The sequence below is a fragment of the Ranitomeya imitator genome, chromosome 2, assembly GCF_032444005.1.
Source record: "Ranitomeya imitator isolate aRanImi1 chromosome 2, aRanImi1.pri, whole genome shotgun sequence".
Taxonomy (NCBI): domain Eukaryota; kingdom Metazoa; phylum Chordata; class Amphibia; order Anura; family Dendrobatidae; genus Ranitomeya; species Ranitomeya imitator.
Window position 1 is genome coordinate 804,306,476 of NC_091283.1, and position 16,225 is coordinate 804,322,700.

General features: G+C 41.7%; 1 long non-coding RNA gene across 1 annotated transcript; it reads left to right on the forward strand.

The window, feature by feature from the left end:
• Positions 1-1,205: 1,205 nt before the first annotated feature.
• On the forward strand, positions 1,206-15,050 carry LOC138667802 (uncharacterized). The gene is made up of 2 exons (XR_011318942.1): positions 1,206-1,338; positions 14,462-15,050. It is a non-coding gene; the product is annotated as an uncharacterized lncRNA (long non-coding RNA).
• The last annotated feature ends 1,175 nt before the right edge of the window (positions 15,051-16,225 follow it).

A 16,225-nucleotide genomic window follows, 5' to 3' on the forward strand; every position in this document is an offset into this window, starting at 1 on the left:
AGGCACAGGAACACGAGCAGGTGTGAGTGAAGTATGGGAACAGGTAGAGACAGGTACACACTGGAGGAGCAGGGAGGGATTCGGAAGAACAGGAACACTGACATGTATGAGTGATATATGGGAACAGGTAGGGACCTGTTGTCAGGAACACTGCACTGCACTTGCTAACTGAGCCAGTGCTCGTGTTCTGAATAAACATACTGTGCCCAAAGATACCTGTGGAGCAGGGCAGCAGTGGTGAAGTGGGGTGCTTCAGACAAACAAGACCCGAAGCACGTGACTTTTGGGGGTGTGGCCTAACTACGGAGAGCTAGGAGGTGAAGGAAAACTCCTAGAAGGATAACTACTGGACAAAGTTACCAAGGGGCATAGACAGAACGGATAGTCAGAACGTAGCCAAGGGATCACACACAGATAGGGCAGCGCAGTACAAGAGAAGCAGGCAGAGGGTAGTCAGGACATAGCCAAGAGGTCATACACAGAGAGAGCAGCACAGTACAAAAGGGGCAGGCAAAACTCATTACAGGGACACAGCCAAATCAGAACCAGACAGACGAAACGTAGCACAGGCACAAAGCACTGGCACAGGCGTAACAGGATCACACACACTCAGCCAATGGTCAGAGTATAAGTGACAAAGAACTGACCCACAATGAGGCTATAAGAAGCCTCCCAGAATCTCAAAGTGAGGCCATCCAGATTAACCCTAGACCTACCATTCCCCACAAGCTAGGCAAACCATGAACCCTGTTTCAGACATTAAGGAGCAAGGCAGAACGGCAAGGAGCGGAGCCGCAGAGTGACAAGGTGAGCAGCAGAGCAGAACAGGGCAGGGCAGGAAGGAGTGAACACAAGGGAAAACACAGCGGAATAGGAAAGGCTACTGACAGGGATACGAACAGACACAGGAATAGGACTAAGTTCAGACAGGGAACGGAATATGGCAAGGAACAAGGACTCAGACCAGGGTACTAAGACCCAGTGGGTGACTGACACAAGAGACACAGGTACAGTCCAGGGTACAAAGCCCCCTTGGGTGGCTGACACAAGAGTAATAGCAGGACAAGCCCTGGCACCTCAGCAGCAAGACACTGACTGGGGAAGTAAGTTGCTCAGGCATTCCCATAGGGATGGGAATGTCTTAAGTACTTGAGGCCTCTTGTCAATTCGCTGGAGACACCTTAGGAAGGTGCACACTGACACTACAAGAATGAGGAAGTGCCGGGGCCGCTGTCCTAAGCACACAGCCAGGAAGAAAGCAAAGAGCAGGCAGTTACATGAGGCACACAGCATGGAGCCGGCAGCAGACAGAACTCACAGCATGGCCCGGAGTAATGAGTAAGTTGGTGTGTAAGGCAGGTGGGGGATGTGAGGCCATGCAGTGATGCCGGCAGGGTTGTTACAGTGTCTATCATACATTTAGTACTCTAAAACATTTCTCACAAAGAGTATTTAGCACTTATATTACTGAACCTACAACCATGCTTCACTGTAGACAGGCTGTTCAGTATATGATTCATTATTCTTATCAATTAATACTCTTGAAAAATTACAGCCCTGTTCATCACGCCTCAGAACAGAATACCACAACTTATGTGGCTTATTTATAAAATTTGGTGCATATGGGCTTGTGCACACTACCAATATTCTTGAATGATTGCTATCTGTGGTTTTCATGGCACTTTATGATATTCCATGGGACTGTGCACATGTCCACTTTTTCCTTCGACTGAGTAATCCAAGGAAAAAATTGAAGATGTCAATTTTGGTGGGAGCGACGGATCAAAATCAGCAATGCAAGTCTATGGATCTAAGAAAATAATTTGACCGCACTCGAATGACATCTGAGTGCGGTTTAAGTTTCACTGACTGTCAGAATGGAGAAGGTGGATAAACCTTTTTTTACCTCTCCTCGTGCGAGAAAAACTGATGCCGCTCTGATCAAACTCTGATCATGTCACAATTCCTCCGCTCAGTGAGTGATTGCTACGCTGACCTATGTAAACTGTGCTATGCTGAGTTACTGTGTTCTGACTGTCCCTTTGTCTTGTCCTTTGGCCTTGATCCGCTATCTCTTGTTATTGACTGTGGACTGTGACCTTATACCTTTGTCTTTTCCCTTGGTTTTCTACGTGTTCTCTTGGTACTGACCCCGGAACGTCTGACTTTTCTGCCTCACGGTCTGTCTGTGAGTAGAGACTAGCTTCACACATCAAACTTTAATCAAACCCTGCTGAGAATAATCAGACCGTTTTTCTTGGATGTGTAGAAATCGGTGATGTGAATCTACCCTATAGGAGAGACTTTTCTTGTGCTTCTGTGTCAATAGAGGTACACGTCTTGGAATTCGGGCATGGAGACTTTCAGCACTTAATATGTGCCTTAGACCACGTGCACACATTGAGTATTTGGTGACTTTTTACCTTGGTATTTGTAAGCCAAAACCAGTAGTGGAACAATTTAATAGAAACACATCACCACTTCTGCTTTTTTCACCCACTATTGCTTTTGACTTAGAAATACTGAGGTAAGAAACTAACCAAATACTCAACGTGTGCACGTGGTCTTACTGTTCAAATTGAAACCTCAATGCCTGCTGTCACCAAATCTTGTTGCAGGTCTTTTGCAATCACTTCAGTATTTTTGACCACCTGCCTTTTCCAGAATCTGGTGGCAACCGGTAACAGCTTCTTCTTTCCGCCACGTCCAGGTAGTGTGGCCGGAGTACCTAAAACTTTGAACTTGTGAACGTTGCTTCCAACTGTATCTCAATGCCCTTTCAATGCCTTTGGATCGTCTTGTAACCTTTTCCTTATTTGTGTAAAGGTACCGTCACACTCAGCAACTTTGCAACGAGAACGGCAACGATCCGTGACGTTGCAGCATCCTGGATAGCGATCTCGTTGTGTTTGACACGCAGCAGCGATCTGGATCACGCTGTGACATCACTGGTTGGATCTAGAAGTCCAGAACTTTATTTCGTCGTCAGGTCGGCGTGTATCGTCATGTTTGACATCAAAAGCAACGATGCCTGCAATGTTTTACATGGAGCTAACAACCAGTGAGAACGATAAGTGAGTCGCCGTTACGTCACAGGATCGCTCCTGCATCGTTTTGGAGTTGCTGTGTTTGACGTCTCTACAGCGACCAAAACAGCTACGCTGCAGCGATCGGCTCGTTGTCTATATCACTGCAGCGTCGCTGAGTGTGACGGTACCTTTAGACAATTATCTCTTCTCCTAACATTATGGACCACTTTCTTGACCTGGCCATTTTTCAAACATGCATTCAAGTGTCTCAGTCTGTAAACCCCCAAGCTGGTCCAGGTATTTGATGTGTTTCATCCAAAGCACTCCTGATTCAGCTAATAAACATCTCGATTAGTTTCATCACCTGATTTGTAGATCTGTGCTCTTAAGAAAGATTCTATTCAGGTTCTTGATTAATTCTAAGACTGTAGTCGTGAGTAAAAGTGGCATTTTGTAATGAATTTGGAGAATCCACTTGGTTATGATACTTGTGTTTGGTTTATCACAAACTGCAGAAAGTTTGAAAATTTTGCTAACAAACGTAATTTGCGCAGGGGCTTACAATTTCTTTGCATGATAAATCGGCGAACCAAAAACACCGTAGCAAGTGTACATAATTTACAGGAAAAAGTTATGGTTCTCATAAGTTACAGCATTTGAGGTCAGGATTTGCATCTTGTTGGTAGGAATTGGTTACAGCCAACAGGAATCTTATGTTGAATTGGTAAATGACACACCACAAAATAATGCTAAAGAAACATGATGACTCAGGGTAGTTTTTATTGCAGCTTAAGTGGTTTACAGTAGAAAAATCTCTTCTTAACATCCAGAAATAGGTTCCTAGCCTTATATATTTTTGATTATGTAAGTTAATAAAGTCATCAGAAATAAATATCCATGAATTACACGACAATTAAAAATATGTATTCTCTGGTCTATTTGGTATTCCAAATGTTGTAGTTTGTATTTACGGCTCATTCAGATGTCAGTGATTTTTCATCAGTGTTTGTATGCTAAAACAGGAGAGAAACATACAGAGAAAAACTAGAATTGAAAGATTGATAAATCTTCTGTGTTTTAGAGACACTCCTGGTTTTGGTATAGATGAAAAATCACTGACGTCTGGATGATCCCTTTAGATGTACCGTAGGTGTATAATACACCCTGAGGCCGGTTTCACACGTCAGTGGCTCCGGTACGTGAGGTGACAGTTTCCTCACGTACCGGAGACACTGACTCACGTAGACACATTGAAATTAATGTGTCTCTGCACATGTCAGCGTGTTTTCATAGACCGTGTGTCCGTGTGCAAAACACGGAGACATGTCAGTGTTCGTGGGAGCGCACGGATTACACAGACCCATTAAAGTCAATGGGTCCGTGTAAAACATGTACCGCACACGGACGCTGTCCGTGTGCAGTCCGTGTGCCGTGCAGGAGACAGCGCTACAGTAAGTGCTGTCCCCCCCACGTGGTGCTGAAGCCGCCATTCATATCTTCTCTCCAGCAGCGTTCGCTGGAAAGAAGATATGAAAAATCCTTTTTTTTTTTTTTTTTTTCGTGTTTTAAATAAAGATCCCTGTCCCCACCCCCCTCCCACCCCTGTGCGCCCGCCCGCTGTTAATAAAATACTCACCCGGCTCCCTCGCAGCGTCCTGTCCTCGCCGCAGCTTCTCCTGTATGAGCGGTCACGTGGTGCCGCCCATTACAGTCATGAATATGCGGCTCCACCTCCCATAGTGGATGGCCTACGTGATCTCACGGACACGGATAACTCCTGTACCGATTTTTTTCGGTACCGAAATTATCTGGACGTGTGGGACAGGCCTGAAATGTAAGCCAGAGCTACATTTACCATCCTACTGGTCGTCATTGAGAACATTGTCAACAAGCTTCTGGTTAAACTGGATTTTACTCTAATGGGGTTTTTTTGTGTTTTTTTTTTTTTTGCCAGTGTGCTTGCCTAAATCGGAGAAGGTAATTTTTCTCAGGTGCTTAAATTAAACCAGAGGACTTCATCTAAGCTTCCTCACTTGGCTTGCTAAACTAAGTGGCTTGTGAAGAAAGCGGTAGTTAAAAAATAGGAGTTGAAAACTTTGCTAGGGTATGCCATTATTTCCTTAAGAACAGACGAGCAAATATTCAATCTGAGGCCCTGCACATGTCTGATGTTTTCCTAGGACAGTCTCTCGTGCAAAAGTCATTGCATGTCCGAGCTTTATCCCAAATTTGGATCGCACTCAGTCGTTCAAGCCAATAAATTTGTGGAAAACTTTTCACCCTGCTATGAGTGCAGTCCAATTTTCGCGCACTTACAGATTGGAGAAGATGGAGTAATTTTTTTTTCCATCTTCTCCTCATCCGAGAAAATCGGATCACACTCTGATGGGAGTTTGATCAAAGTATCATTTGCATAATTGTCCCGATTCTCTTGAATTACTAATAATAATGATCAAACTACTGGAACCTTTATGTCTCTTGCAGGAAAAATATCAAAGGCAACCAAATCTATCAAAATATTGAAGCATATTGCGCCACAGCACTTTTCTTAAACAAATTCTTGAAGGGTATACAGCACTTTATCACTTGGTAAACCCTATACTGTATCTTAGTTTTTGTCATTTTTTTTTCTTTCTCGATTCTATTTTTTTATTCTTGTATTTTCTTTACATGCTTAAGGATGGAGCCATTTTGTAAAAAATGCCACAACAGTAGACAGTAGAAAAATAGTTTTGTGGATGTGTTTTGTGTTATGTGCAGAAGTCCCTGCGCAGAGAAGAGAAAGAAATGAGCTGTGATCATGACCTGTTGGCATTATTGGATCAGGCGTTATTTGCTTCTATCTTTCTAAGGGTACCTTCACACTAAACGATATCGCTAGCGATCCGTGACGTTGCAGCGTCCTGGCTAGCGATATCGTTCAGTTTGACACGCAGCAGCGATCAGAATCCTGCTGTGGTGTCGTCGGTCGAGGCTAGAAGGCCAAAACTTTATTTGGTCGCTGGCTCTCCCGCTGACATCGCTGAATCGGCGTGTGTGACGCCGATTCAGCGATGTCTTCGCTGGTAACCAGGGTAAACATCGGGTTACTAAGCGCAGGGCCGCGCTTAGTAACCCGATGTTTACCCTGGTTACCATCGTTAAAGTAAAAAAAAAAACGCTACATACTTACCTTCCGCTGTCTGTCCTCCGGCGCTGTGCTTTCCTGCACTCACTGTGAGCACAGCGGCCGGAAAGCACAGCGGTGACGTCACCGCTCTGCTTTCCGGCCGCTGTGCTCACAGCCAGTACAGAGAAGCAGAGCAGCGCGGACAGACAGCCGAAGGTAAGTATGTAGCGTTTGTTTTTTTTACTTTTAGGATGGTAACCAGGGTAAACATCGGGTTACTAAGCGCGGCCCTGCGCTTAGTAACCCGATGTTTACCCTGGTTACCGGCATCGTTGGTCGCTGGAGAGCTGTCTGTGTGACAGCTCTCCAGCGACCAAACAGCGACGCTGCAGCGATCCGGATCGTTGTCTGGATCGCTGCACCGTCGTTTAGTGTGAAGGTACCTTTACACAAGTGCTACCTTTCATTATATTCTTTGATACTAATCTGGCTGCTGACAAGGCCCCAACTTACAAGCTGTAATATGATATCTGCTTACAACATAGGAAGGTCCGTCTATTGTGAGTGCTCAGCGGTCAATGCTAAAAATTAAAAAGTTCAATATCGTAGTAGTGACAATCATCGTTAAAAAATAAAAGCTGCCAGAAAATATTTCAAAACTATATTTAAAAGAATATTAAAAACAGAAAATGCTGTAAAAAATACAATATATCTCAGCCATTCCTCCCATTCTCTTCTGGTTTCCATTTATCCTATTTTGTCTCATATTACAATATTAAAACTGACAAATATATAGAAAGGAAAAGGAGAAGCTCACCCACGCCTGCCGATCGCCAGGGATAGTTGGAACCGGATGGTGCTTGAATCAGCTGGCAGTAAGCGAGAAATATTCAGCACATCCACCAGGTGAGGATTTATAAAACTTGCTTTATTTAGTCCATTAAAAACAATGAAAAATGGGGAGATATTAGTAATTAGTTTTTATTTTGTCCCCCATTTTTCTTTCTTTTTTAATGGATTAAAATGGATGTCCTGAATATTTCTCTTATTTTTGATAAATATATTAATAAATGGTCTCATTCTGTCTCAGGCGATCAGTCATGTCATCCCTCCCCATCTAACTGTTCTTCTATAGGAGATCAGTGGGAGATTAACCCCTTTGTTCTCTTTATTATAAGGACCCATTTATAAAGAAAGATAGTTGGGAAATGATCTGTCTAAACAGGCCGACAAGCACCCGACAAACGATGAAAACGCTCATCAGGTATGATGATTTTTAAGCGGCCTGAGGAATCGCAACAATCGGCAGACTGCAGTCCTATGTAAACAGGAGATGTGCTGGTGATTACATGACATTCTGTGGACACAGAATGCCCGTGTTAATAAACCTTAAAAATACGTTCAGCTGATTTTTGTGCCCTGTAAGGACTTTCTCACACATTTTTGCTGAGAAAATGCAGCATTTTACTGTCTCAGCCAACAGAATGAGATTTCTGAACTCTCATTCACACACTGCTTAGCTGAACCATCAAACTGTTATTCCAAATCTGCAATCAGTCAAGTCTTTCAGTGTTTTTGCTGCATTCTTCACCCATTCAAATAATTACCGTATTTTCCGGCGTTTAAGACGACTTTTTAATCCCTGAAAAACTTCAGAAAAGTTGGGGGTCGTCTTGTACGCCGGTGTCGCCTTATCCGGCAGTTGTGGAGCATGCTGCGGTTGACTGTCGCCTTATACGGCGTTGGCGCATATGGTGAGGGAAAGCGGTCTTGATGAAGAGGTGAGGGGGCACCTTACCGGAAGCAAGCTGCAGGCGTCCCGGAGATCAGCGGGAGAGCGGTGCTGTGCCCAGAAGACCCACCTCTTTCACCTGTCTGGCCCGCCCTTGTATCTCTGCCTCTTGCTCCGGAGCACTGCAGTGACGAGTCAGCGGCGCAGGTGCGCATGTGCGGGATCCTCCGGAGCGAGAGAGGCAAGAGGCAGAGATACAAGGGCGGGCCAGAGAGGTGAAAGAGGCGTGTCTTCTGAGCACAGCGCCGTTCTCGCTGTTTTCCATACCCTGGGACGCCTGCACCTTGTTTTCCTTGTTTTTTGCTTGTTTTTCTGGGCACAGCGCTCTCTGGAGGTACCAATAATAGGTACAAGGGCGGACCAGACAGGTGAAAGAGGCGTGTCTTCTGAGCTCAGCGCCGTTATCGCTGTTTTCCATACCCTGGGACGCCTGCAGCTTGTTTTCCTTGTTTTTTGCTTGTTTTTCTGGGCACAGCGCTCTCTGGAGGTACCAGTAATAGGTACAAGGGCGGGCCAGAGGGATGCACTCTGATAGTCTTGGGGACAGGGAGGGCAGGGCAGACAGGGTCCAATCCAAGCAGGGCTTGTACACAACAACCAGCCAATCGCAAGGTACATTGGATGGTTGTTGTTGTATACTGGATACCAGTACATCACCAGTATCGGTACCTGTTTACCAGTACGTACAGTATATTACAAATGCCCTGCAGTCAAAACCCCATCATGGCTCCACCAGCAAGAAGAAAGAAATATGAAGCCAGTTTTAAACTTAAAGTTGTAAATTTTGCCATGGAACATAATAACTGCGCTGCTGCAAGACAATTTGGTGTAACAGAAAAGATGGTTCGGGACTGGAAAGCAAATGAAAAAGCATGAAAGAGTATGCCAAGGGGTAAGTGTGCATTAAGAAGAGGCACCCCACATTGGCCAGAACTTGAAAACCATGTAGCAGACATGGTGAATGAGCACCGCCAAAGCGGTTATGTAGTGACACGAAATCAAATACGTTTGTTTGCACTTCAGTGGGCCAAATCTAACCCACATCACAGCAACAGCTTTAAGGCCACTGTATCCTGGTGTACTAGATTCATGGCAAAGTGTAATATGGTACTGAGGCAAAAGACGAAAATTGCCCAAAAATTACCTGCAGATCTTGATAGCAAAGTGAATAGTTTCCATCGATACGTAATACAGCAGCGCACTAAACATGGCTATCCGTTAAGTAGTATTGGAAATATGGATGAAACTCCAATGAATTTTGATGTGGTTGGAAATAAAACTGTCCATCAAAAAGGTGAAAAAACAATTTTAATTAAAACAACGGGGAATGAAAAGTCCAGTTTTACAATGGTATTAGGATGCACAGCTGATGGCGGCAAACTGAGACCAATGATTATTTTTAAAAGAAAAACAATCCCAAAACTCAAGTTCCCTGTTGGTTGTTTTGTACATGTGAATGAAAAAGGCTGGATGGATGAAGAAGGGGTAAAGCTATGGCTTGATCATGTAAGGAGCAGGCGATCAGGTGGACTTATTAACAAATGTAATCTACTGGTGTGGGATATGTTCAGGGCTCATTTAACTCCCAGCATTAAGCAAAGGCTTCCAAGACTAAAAACACACATTCTGCAGTTATTCCTGCAGGATTGACATCGTTGGTACAGCCACTGGATGTGTGCCTAAACTAGCCATTCAAAGATAGCATTCAAGAACAATGGAATGAATGGCTGGTTAGTGGCAAAAAGTCATTCACAAAAGGAGGAAACATGCGTGCTCCACAGTTGGATGTTTTGTGCAAGTTTGTCATAAAAGCCTGGAATGATATTGATGCAGAAACAGTAATGAAGTCTTTCAAGAAGTGTGGCATATCAAATTCATTAGATGGTATGGAGGACGACTACTTGTGGCAAGATGAAGAGGAGGCCGAAGCTGAGACCACACCATCTGATACGGAATTCGATCCATACGATGACTGCCTTACAAATGTATCACAAGATCTCATTGATGTATTTATGAAATCAGATGACGAACAGGAGGATTTTGAAGGCTTTTTAAGGGAAACGGTTTACTGCAAAACCTGTAAAAATACCGTAGCTTGCAGTTATGATGGGCATTGCTAACAGTTCCAGTTTGGTTGACAGCTTAGAAACAAACAGCATGGCAGCTCCCATGGGTTTATTGTTTTATCCTTCCTTTCAGCTTCAGAGTGAATTCGGAAAAGTTTAATCCACTTGCACTATTTTAATATGCCATGCATGTTTGATGATAAACAGCCTTATGTTTATAAGTGACAGTTTTCCGGCTAAGTACCTGGGTACCTGCATGTCATAAGCATTTGAATTAAAATTACCATATTGAAATCAAATCTGATGTTTTTTTTTTTTTTTTTTTCCGTATGTGCGTTGGAAGAGGGGTAGTCTTATATGGCGAGTATATCCCAAACTCTATATTTTAACTGGAAAAATTGGGGGGTCGTCTTATACGCCCAGTCGTCTTATACGCCGGTAAAATATGGTAGGTAAAAAAAACGCATGTAAAAATGCATTAAAAACGCATGCAAAACGCGTGTATTTTATGCAGCATTTTTCATGCCAACAGTCTGGTTTTTGCAACAGGAAAATCTACTGCAAAGTCTAAACGTGTGTATGTACCTTAACATTATTTCAGAATCATGCAGAAAATGCTGCAGACTAACAGAAGGGTGAGCACAAAAATAATAAGCAAATTTCTTGTTTAACTTACCAGCAAATCCTATGAGATCCTATAAGAAATCTCATGCACACACAGTTTTTTTTTGTCATCAGTATTTTGTGCTTTGCATGGGGTTTTTTTTACATGGAGCATGTCATTTCTTTCAGCATTTTTTCCCATTCCCATTGAGTTGACTGAAGAAAAGAAAAGCATGAAAACCGCACCAAAACCTGAGTTTTAGCAGCTTTTTTTCAGGCCAAGCACTCAGGTTTTGCTGCAGAAAAAAATTTCTCAGCGTGAACGTGATTTAAACAAAAGTCAATTTTCTGTGGATGCATTCTATTTAGCAGCTCAGCTGAACTCATTTAATGCTGCAACTCAAAAACAATAATAAAAAAAAAAGTTTGTATCAGAAGAACAGATGGTTGTCAAAAATATTGTCAGACTTATTGAGAAATCATTTCATCAGTCCGGTATTTTTAGACAGATGGTTAAAAATGTTTACTCATTGTGGGCATTGAGCAGCTGGAAGAAATTTGCTAGTTGGTAGTGTACAAAAGCTTACATAAGCCAAAACGTACAAAACTCTTCTCACTTCTTTAATAATGTGTTAAGAATGCATTTGCCTCTGTTAGCAAATATGGCAACAATCTAAGATCTGTGTTGAACTTGGTGCAGAAACTTGTGGAATCTCAATAAAGTGCTGCCCTCTATCTGATAGACTCCTATACTATGTATACAAGCCTTCCCTGCTCCTCTTGAGTCTGACGCTCAGCCGAGCCATTCTGCTGCAATTCTGTCTCTTTTATGAAGGCTTATAGATGTCCGTGTGTTTATAAGACCACACGCTTTCATGATTTTAGACCATATTGTTTCTTCACCCTGGTCAATTGGCATCCATTATGTGTAGGGGTAAGATGTTTGGTGTAGGACTTGCCAAAAAAAGAAGAAATCAAAATTGCTGGACGAATCATAAAGAATCTTAAATACACAGATGATACAACATTGATGGCAACAAGTGTAAATGTAATGAAGGACTTATTACCAAGTGTCAAGATGGGACTGCTACTTATCAGAAAGAAGACAAGGATATTGACTACTGCAAGGTATGACCAGGACACATTTGAGATGGATGGCAAAAAACTGGAAGTTGTAAAGGACTTCGGCCTACTCAGATCGATGATCTCTCAAGATGCAGAGATGACACCGAAAGTCAATAGGAGAATAGCCAAGGGCAAATCAACAATGAAGTCATTGGACAAGGTCTTCAAGTCAAGGAACATTTCACTAGCAACAAAGACATGGCTCTTACATAGTTTGGACTTTTTTTGTGTTAACATGGATGATAAAGAAACAAGATAGAAGAAGAATCGAAATGTGGTGCTGGAGAAGGATGTTATCATTACCATGGATGGAAAGAAGAACAAACAAATCAATTTTTCAACAAATCAAGCAAGACATGTCCCTCAAAGCAAGTATTATCAAGCTATGACTTGCCTCCTTTGGACACATCCTACAAAGAGAGAAATCACTGGAGAAGAACATCATGGTCGTAAGAATGGAAGGAACAAGGCGAAAAGGAAGACCAGCTCCCGATGGCTTGATACTATCAAGGTAACGGCGGATAAGACCCTGGTGGACCAAAAGTGTTTAGGCTTGCACAGGATCAATTCTCCTACAGAACGTTCATCCATCAAGTCACCATGGTTCGAGATTGAGCCGAAAGGCGTTTAATACTACTACTAATAATAATGTGTAGTGGGTGTGTGAGATTAGGGTCTGTAAGGCATCTGCAGTGTAGGTTCATTACCAACTGAAATGGGTTGGAGACAGAGGCCATGCTACAAAAAATATAGATAAATTTGCAAATTGAAATAATCTTTTACCGTTCGGTGTCTACCACGCCTATGCAAATCTGTTTGCCCCTCTTTTACATTTTAAAAACAATCTCTATGAAGACAGAATATGCAGCAGTTTTCTCTTCTATCTATCCTATACTTCTTCTGACTTACTGAATATATTTATCAAGACAATGGGAAAAATAGAAGGAAATCAGACCACAAGATCAGATTATACAGGGTATGTAGTCTGTCACCAAGGACATATATATTTCGTTATGGAAGCAGGGGACACTGCTTCTTCCAAGCTGTGCACTAAAAAAATAGTTAAAAATCTCCACATTCTACAGACATGTTCATCTGTAATTATTTAATCTCATTCTCAGTTTTCAGTTTAAGGTGCTTTTACACTGGCCGATAATCCTTCAGATTCTAACGTTAATAACCCACCATTCGGTAAAATTGTGCAATGTGAATGGGTTGAGTGATTGAATGATGTGCTCAAAACCACTAGTTGATTCTACATGACATCTTTTACGCAAAAGAAAAAATTCTCATTCATCTTTCGAAAGTTGTGTAATATAAATGGAGATGGTTCAGTCCTTCAATGATTAGATTGGCAAAAAACGGAATAGTGGAGATTCAAGTCCTAAATAGATACAGATGTCAGTGATTGGTTGGTCGGGTTCACCAACAGTTGGAGCATTGGAGAGAGGACATAATTGGGTCATATTGTTCATTGTTGTAATTGAAAATTCTACTGTTAATATAAAACCGGGAAATTGATGATCAAACATTTTATCACTAAGACAATTACTGTCACGATTCCACCACTCACTGTGTCCAATGAACTCTATGAATGATAGCTCTGCCACCCTATTGGATTGAGGTCTTTCTGAGCTGTCGGGATTGTGAGTGACAGCTCTACCGCCCAATCTGAGGCAGAGGTGTGAGTATTTTGAATGACCGTTCAGCCGTCCTATCTGACTGAGTCTGTGATAGCCTCGGTTATTTTGCACTCTGACAACTGTCAGACCTTTGCCAATTATATCTTTGCTCAAGTTGTGTGTTTTTCTGCTCTGTGTTATATCCTGATCTCTTTTGACCACCTTGGATTTACCATTGACCATCCGCTTGACTTACCCCTTTGTCTCGATCTGCTACCTTCTTGATACTCTGATGTCGGACTGCTACCTGACCATACGTTTGTGTTTTCCCTTTGTCTGTTATGAACCCTCTTGGTACTAACCCTGTACCTCTTGACTATCTTGCCTCACAGTAAGTCTGTGAGTAGTGACTAGCGTCACATTGCGTAGTGACTGACGTCACAATTACATTTTCTGCTTACAGGGTCAACAGAAATATTTGTAAAAAACTTTCTGAATTCATGAAAACAAAATAAATGTTATCACTTATGGGATGAAAGTTGAGGGCCTTTGGAATCGAGACGTGAGTATCTTTTGAGGGATAGATGTCAAGCTTCAAAAGGAAGAAGAATCCCATTTGGGGAATGTCCCTTGTTTGGGATGCGACTGCTGTAGTAATGTGTTATACGGGATTTGTTTTCACATACTCAAACTGGTAAAAGATACACAATCGATGATGGGTACACATGTTCTAGTATTTGGGTGGGTTAAGTTATCTTATGTCCATGTGGACTGCTTTATGTTGGTGAAACCACCAAGGAGATACGGGATTGTATCAGTAAACATAAGAGTACAATTAGAACAGGTCTTATAGACCTACAGGTCCCTAAACATTATTTGAGAATAGGCATACTGTTAATAAATTACGTTTTACTGTTATTGATAGTGTACCTATACTTAGGACAGAAGGTGATAGACTAGGATTACTTAAGAGTAAGGAACTACGGTGGACACATGAACTTGATTGTCTTCAACCAAAGGGACTTAATATTGAATATACTCTACAAGGATATCTTTTTGGATAATATTCAGAGATGTGTCATATTGATATAACATTTTTAACATGTCTTTTACAGCACAGTGATTGAAGACATAGACCATTAGGATGGTCATGCTCCCTGATGACACGTTACCATGTAACCGCTAGATGACATTGGCACAGTATCTTGGATTGGATGGCGCGGATATATGCACACATGGGACACACCGTGGTTAGCTAAAGGATTTCCATTTGGACATGTAACTCTGAAAGTGTCTGTGATTGGTCTAGAGCTACCTGAATGACATGGATGCCATCTGGTGATTGGATAATTGAGAAAAGGCTCTTTTCTTCTTTATTTTTCTTATGTTTTATGAAATATGTACATTAATGCATTGTAATTGTATGTTGATTGTGCTATATGCATGGCGTTTTTTATTTTTAGTTAAGGTGAATGTTTGATCTATACACTGACTTATATATACTGTATAGTACATGGTTGCTGACTAGGTTCACTGATGTTGTTTTTGAAGGGAGGTCCTGGAAGGTGGGGTTGCTCTCTGGTTTCTCTGTAATGATATCCACTATTTAAACCTGGAATGTTACACCATTTTGCATGCTTGAAAAACACCTATGGCTCCTCGAAACATCTTTGGCATAATAAATTAAGCTTTGAAGTTTTTTCACTTGGCCTTGGAAGCTGTCTCATTTTTTTAGCAGGTTAAGGGCAAGTTTATAAATATAACTGGTCAAGAAAATGCATAGAATCAATGTTCAATCTATAATTTATTAATTTAAATATCACTTGCAAAAGAAAAGCAAAACTTCGTTGTGTGAGATTACTCATCCTTGAAAAAAAGTAACCTCAACATACGTCTCTAGTTCACAAAACAAAACTGCAGCTTGTCAGAAGTGATGGGAATCTTAGATAATATTTTCTGAAAATGTGTATTTCCTTTATTCTACCTTACATAATAAAAGTATAAAAAAAATTCTTACATAATAAAAGTAAAAAAAAATCCCTTTTTCTAGATACTGTTGAGTTTTAAATACAGAAAGCATTAAAAGCAAATATAACATTAGCCTAAGGTATCCAGAAATGTCACGCACTGTATGTGTTCTTATAAGGCATCATACACATGGCCATCTTATATTATATTACAGACCTGTGTTCAATTGAGTTCTAATATGAAATCTACAATCTGCCTTTGGTGCATACTGTTCTTTTGTGTGCCTACTATTTTTTTTTTTAAACCTACATATGAATTTTTGAGCAAAAAGACTCTGTGTGCCAACTAACAGAGGCATCATACATAGCATAGCATATTAAAGGGGTATACTCAAGTTGTCTCTTGAGCAGCTCAGAGCTATTCAGTCTCGTTACTTGCTAGTTTCTAGCAGGGCAGGCTCATCACCTTGAGTGACAGCTCTGGTGAATAAAAGAGCTGTAGAATTATTAGCACTAAAAAGCTCTGCACAAGTTCTGCTGTAATACATTCAGCTATCAGAGGTTTGTTCTGGAGTACGCAGTGCTATTATCAGTGATAGAGATAACAAGGCATTTGAATAATCATACTGCTTCAGGGAGAGCAGACAGCTGATATTAGGAGACCGCCTGTGAAAGCTGCTGGTGATTTATAACTGTATCTTTTCAGAATGTTAGGCTCACTAGGTGAGGTGGATCATCTAAACTTTAGGTCCATGTGGGCACACAGACCCCGGGCGTGGATGCAGAAAGCAAGAAGGTTACGTGGAAACCAAGGTCATGGCACACTTAGGAATCTCATGAGCAGCAAGATAGTGGCAGTGCCACCCAGCAGGGATGGAAGTAGGTTAAAGCACATTATGCACAGATGGTGGA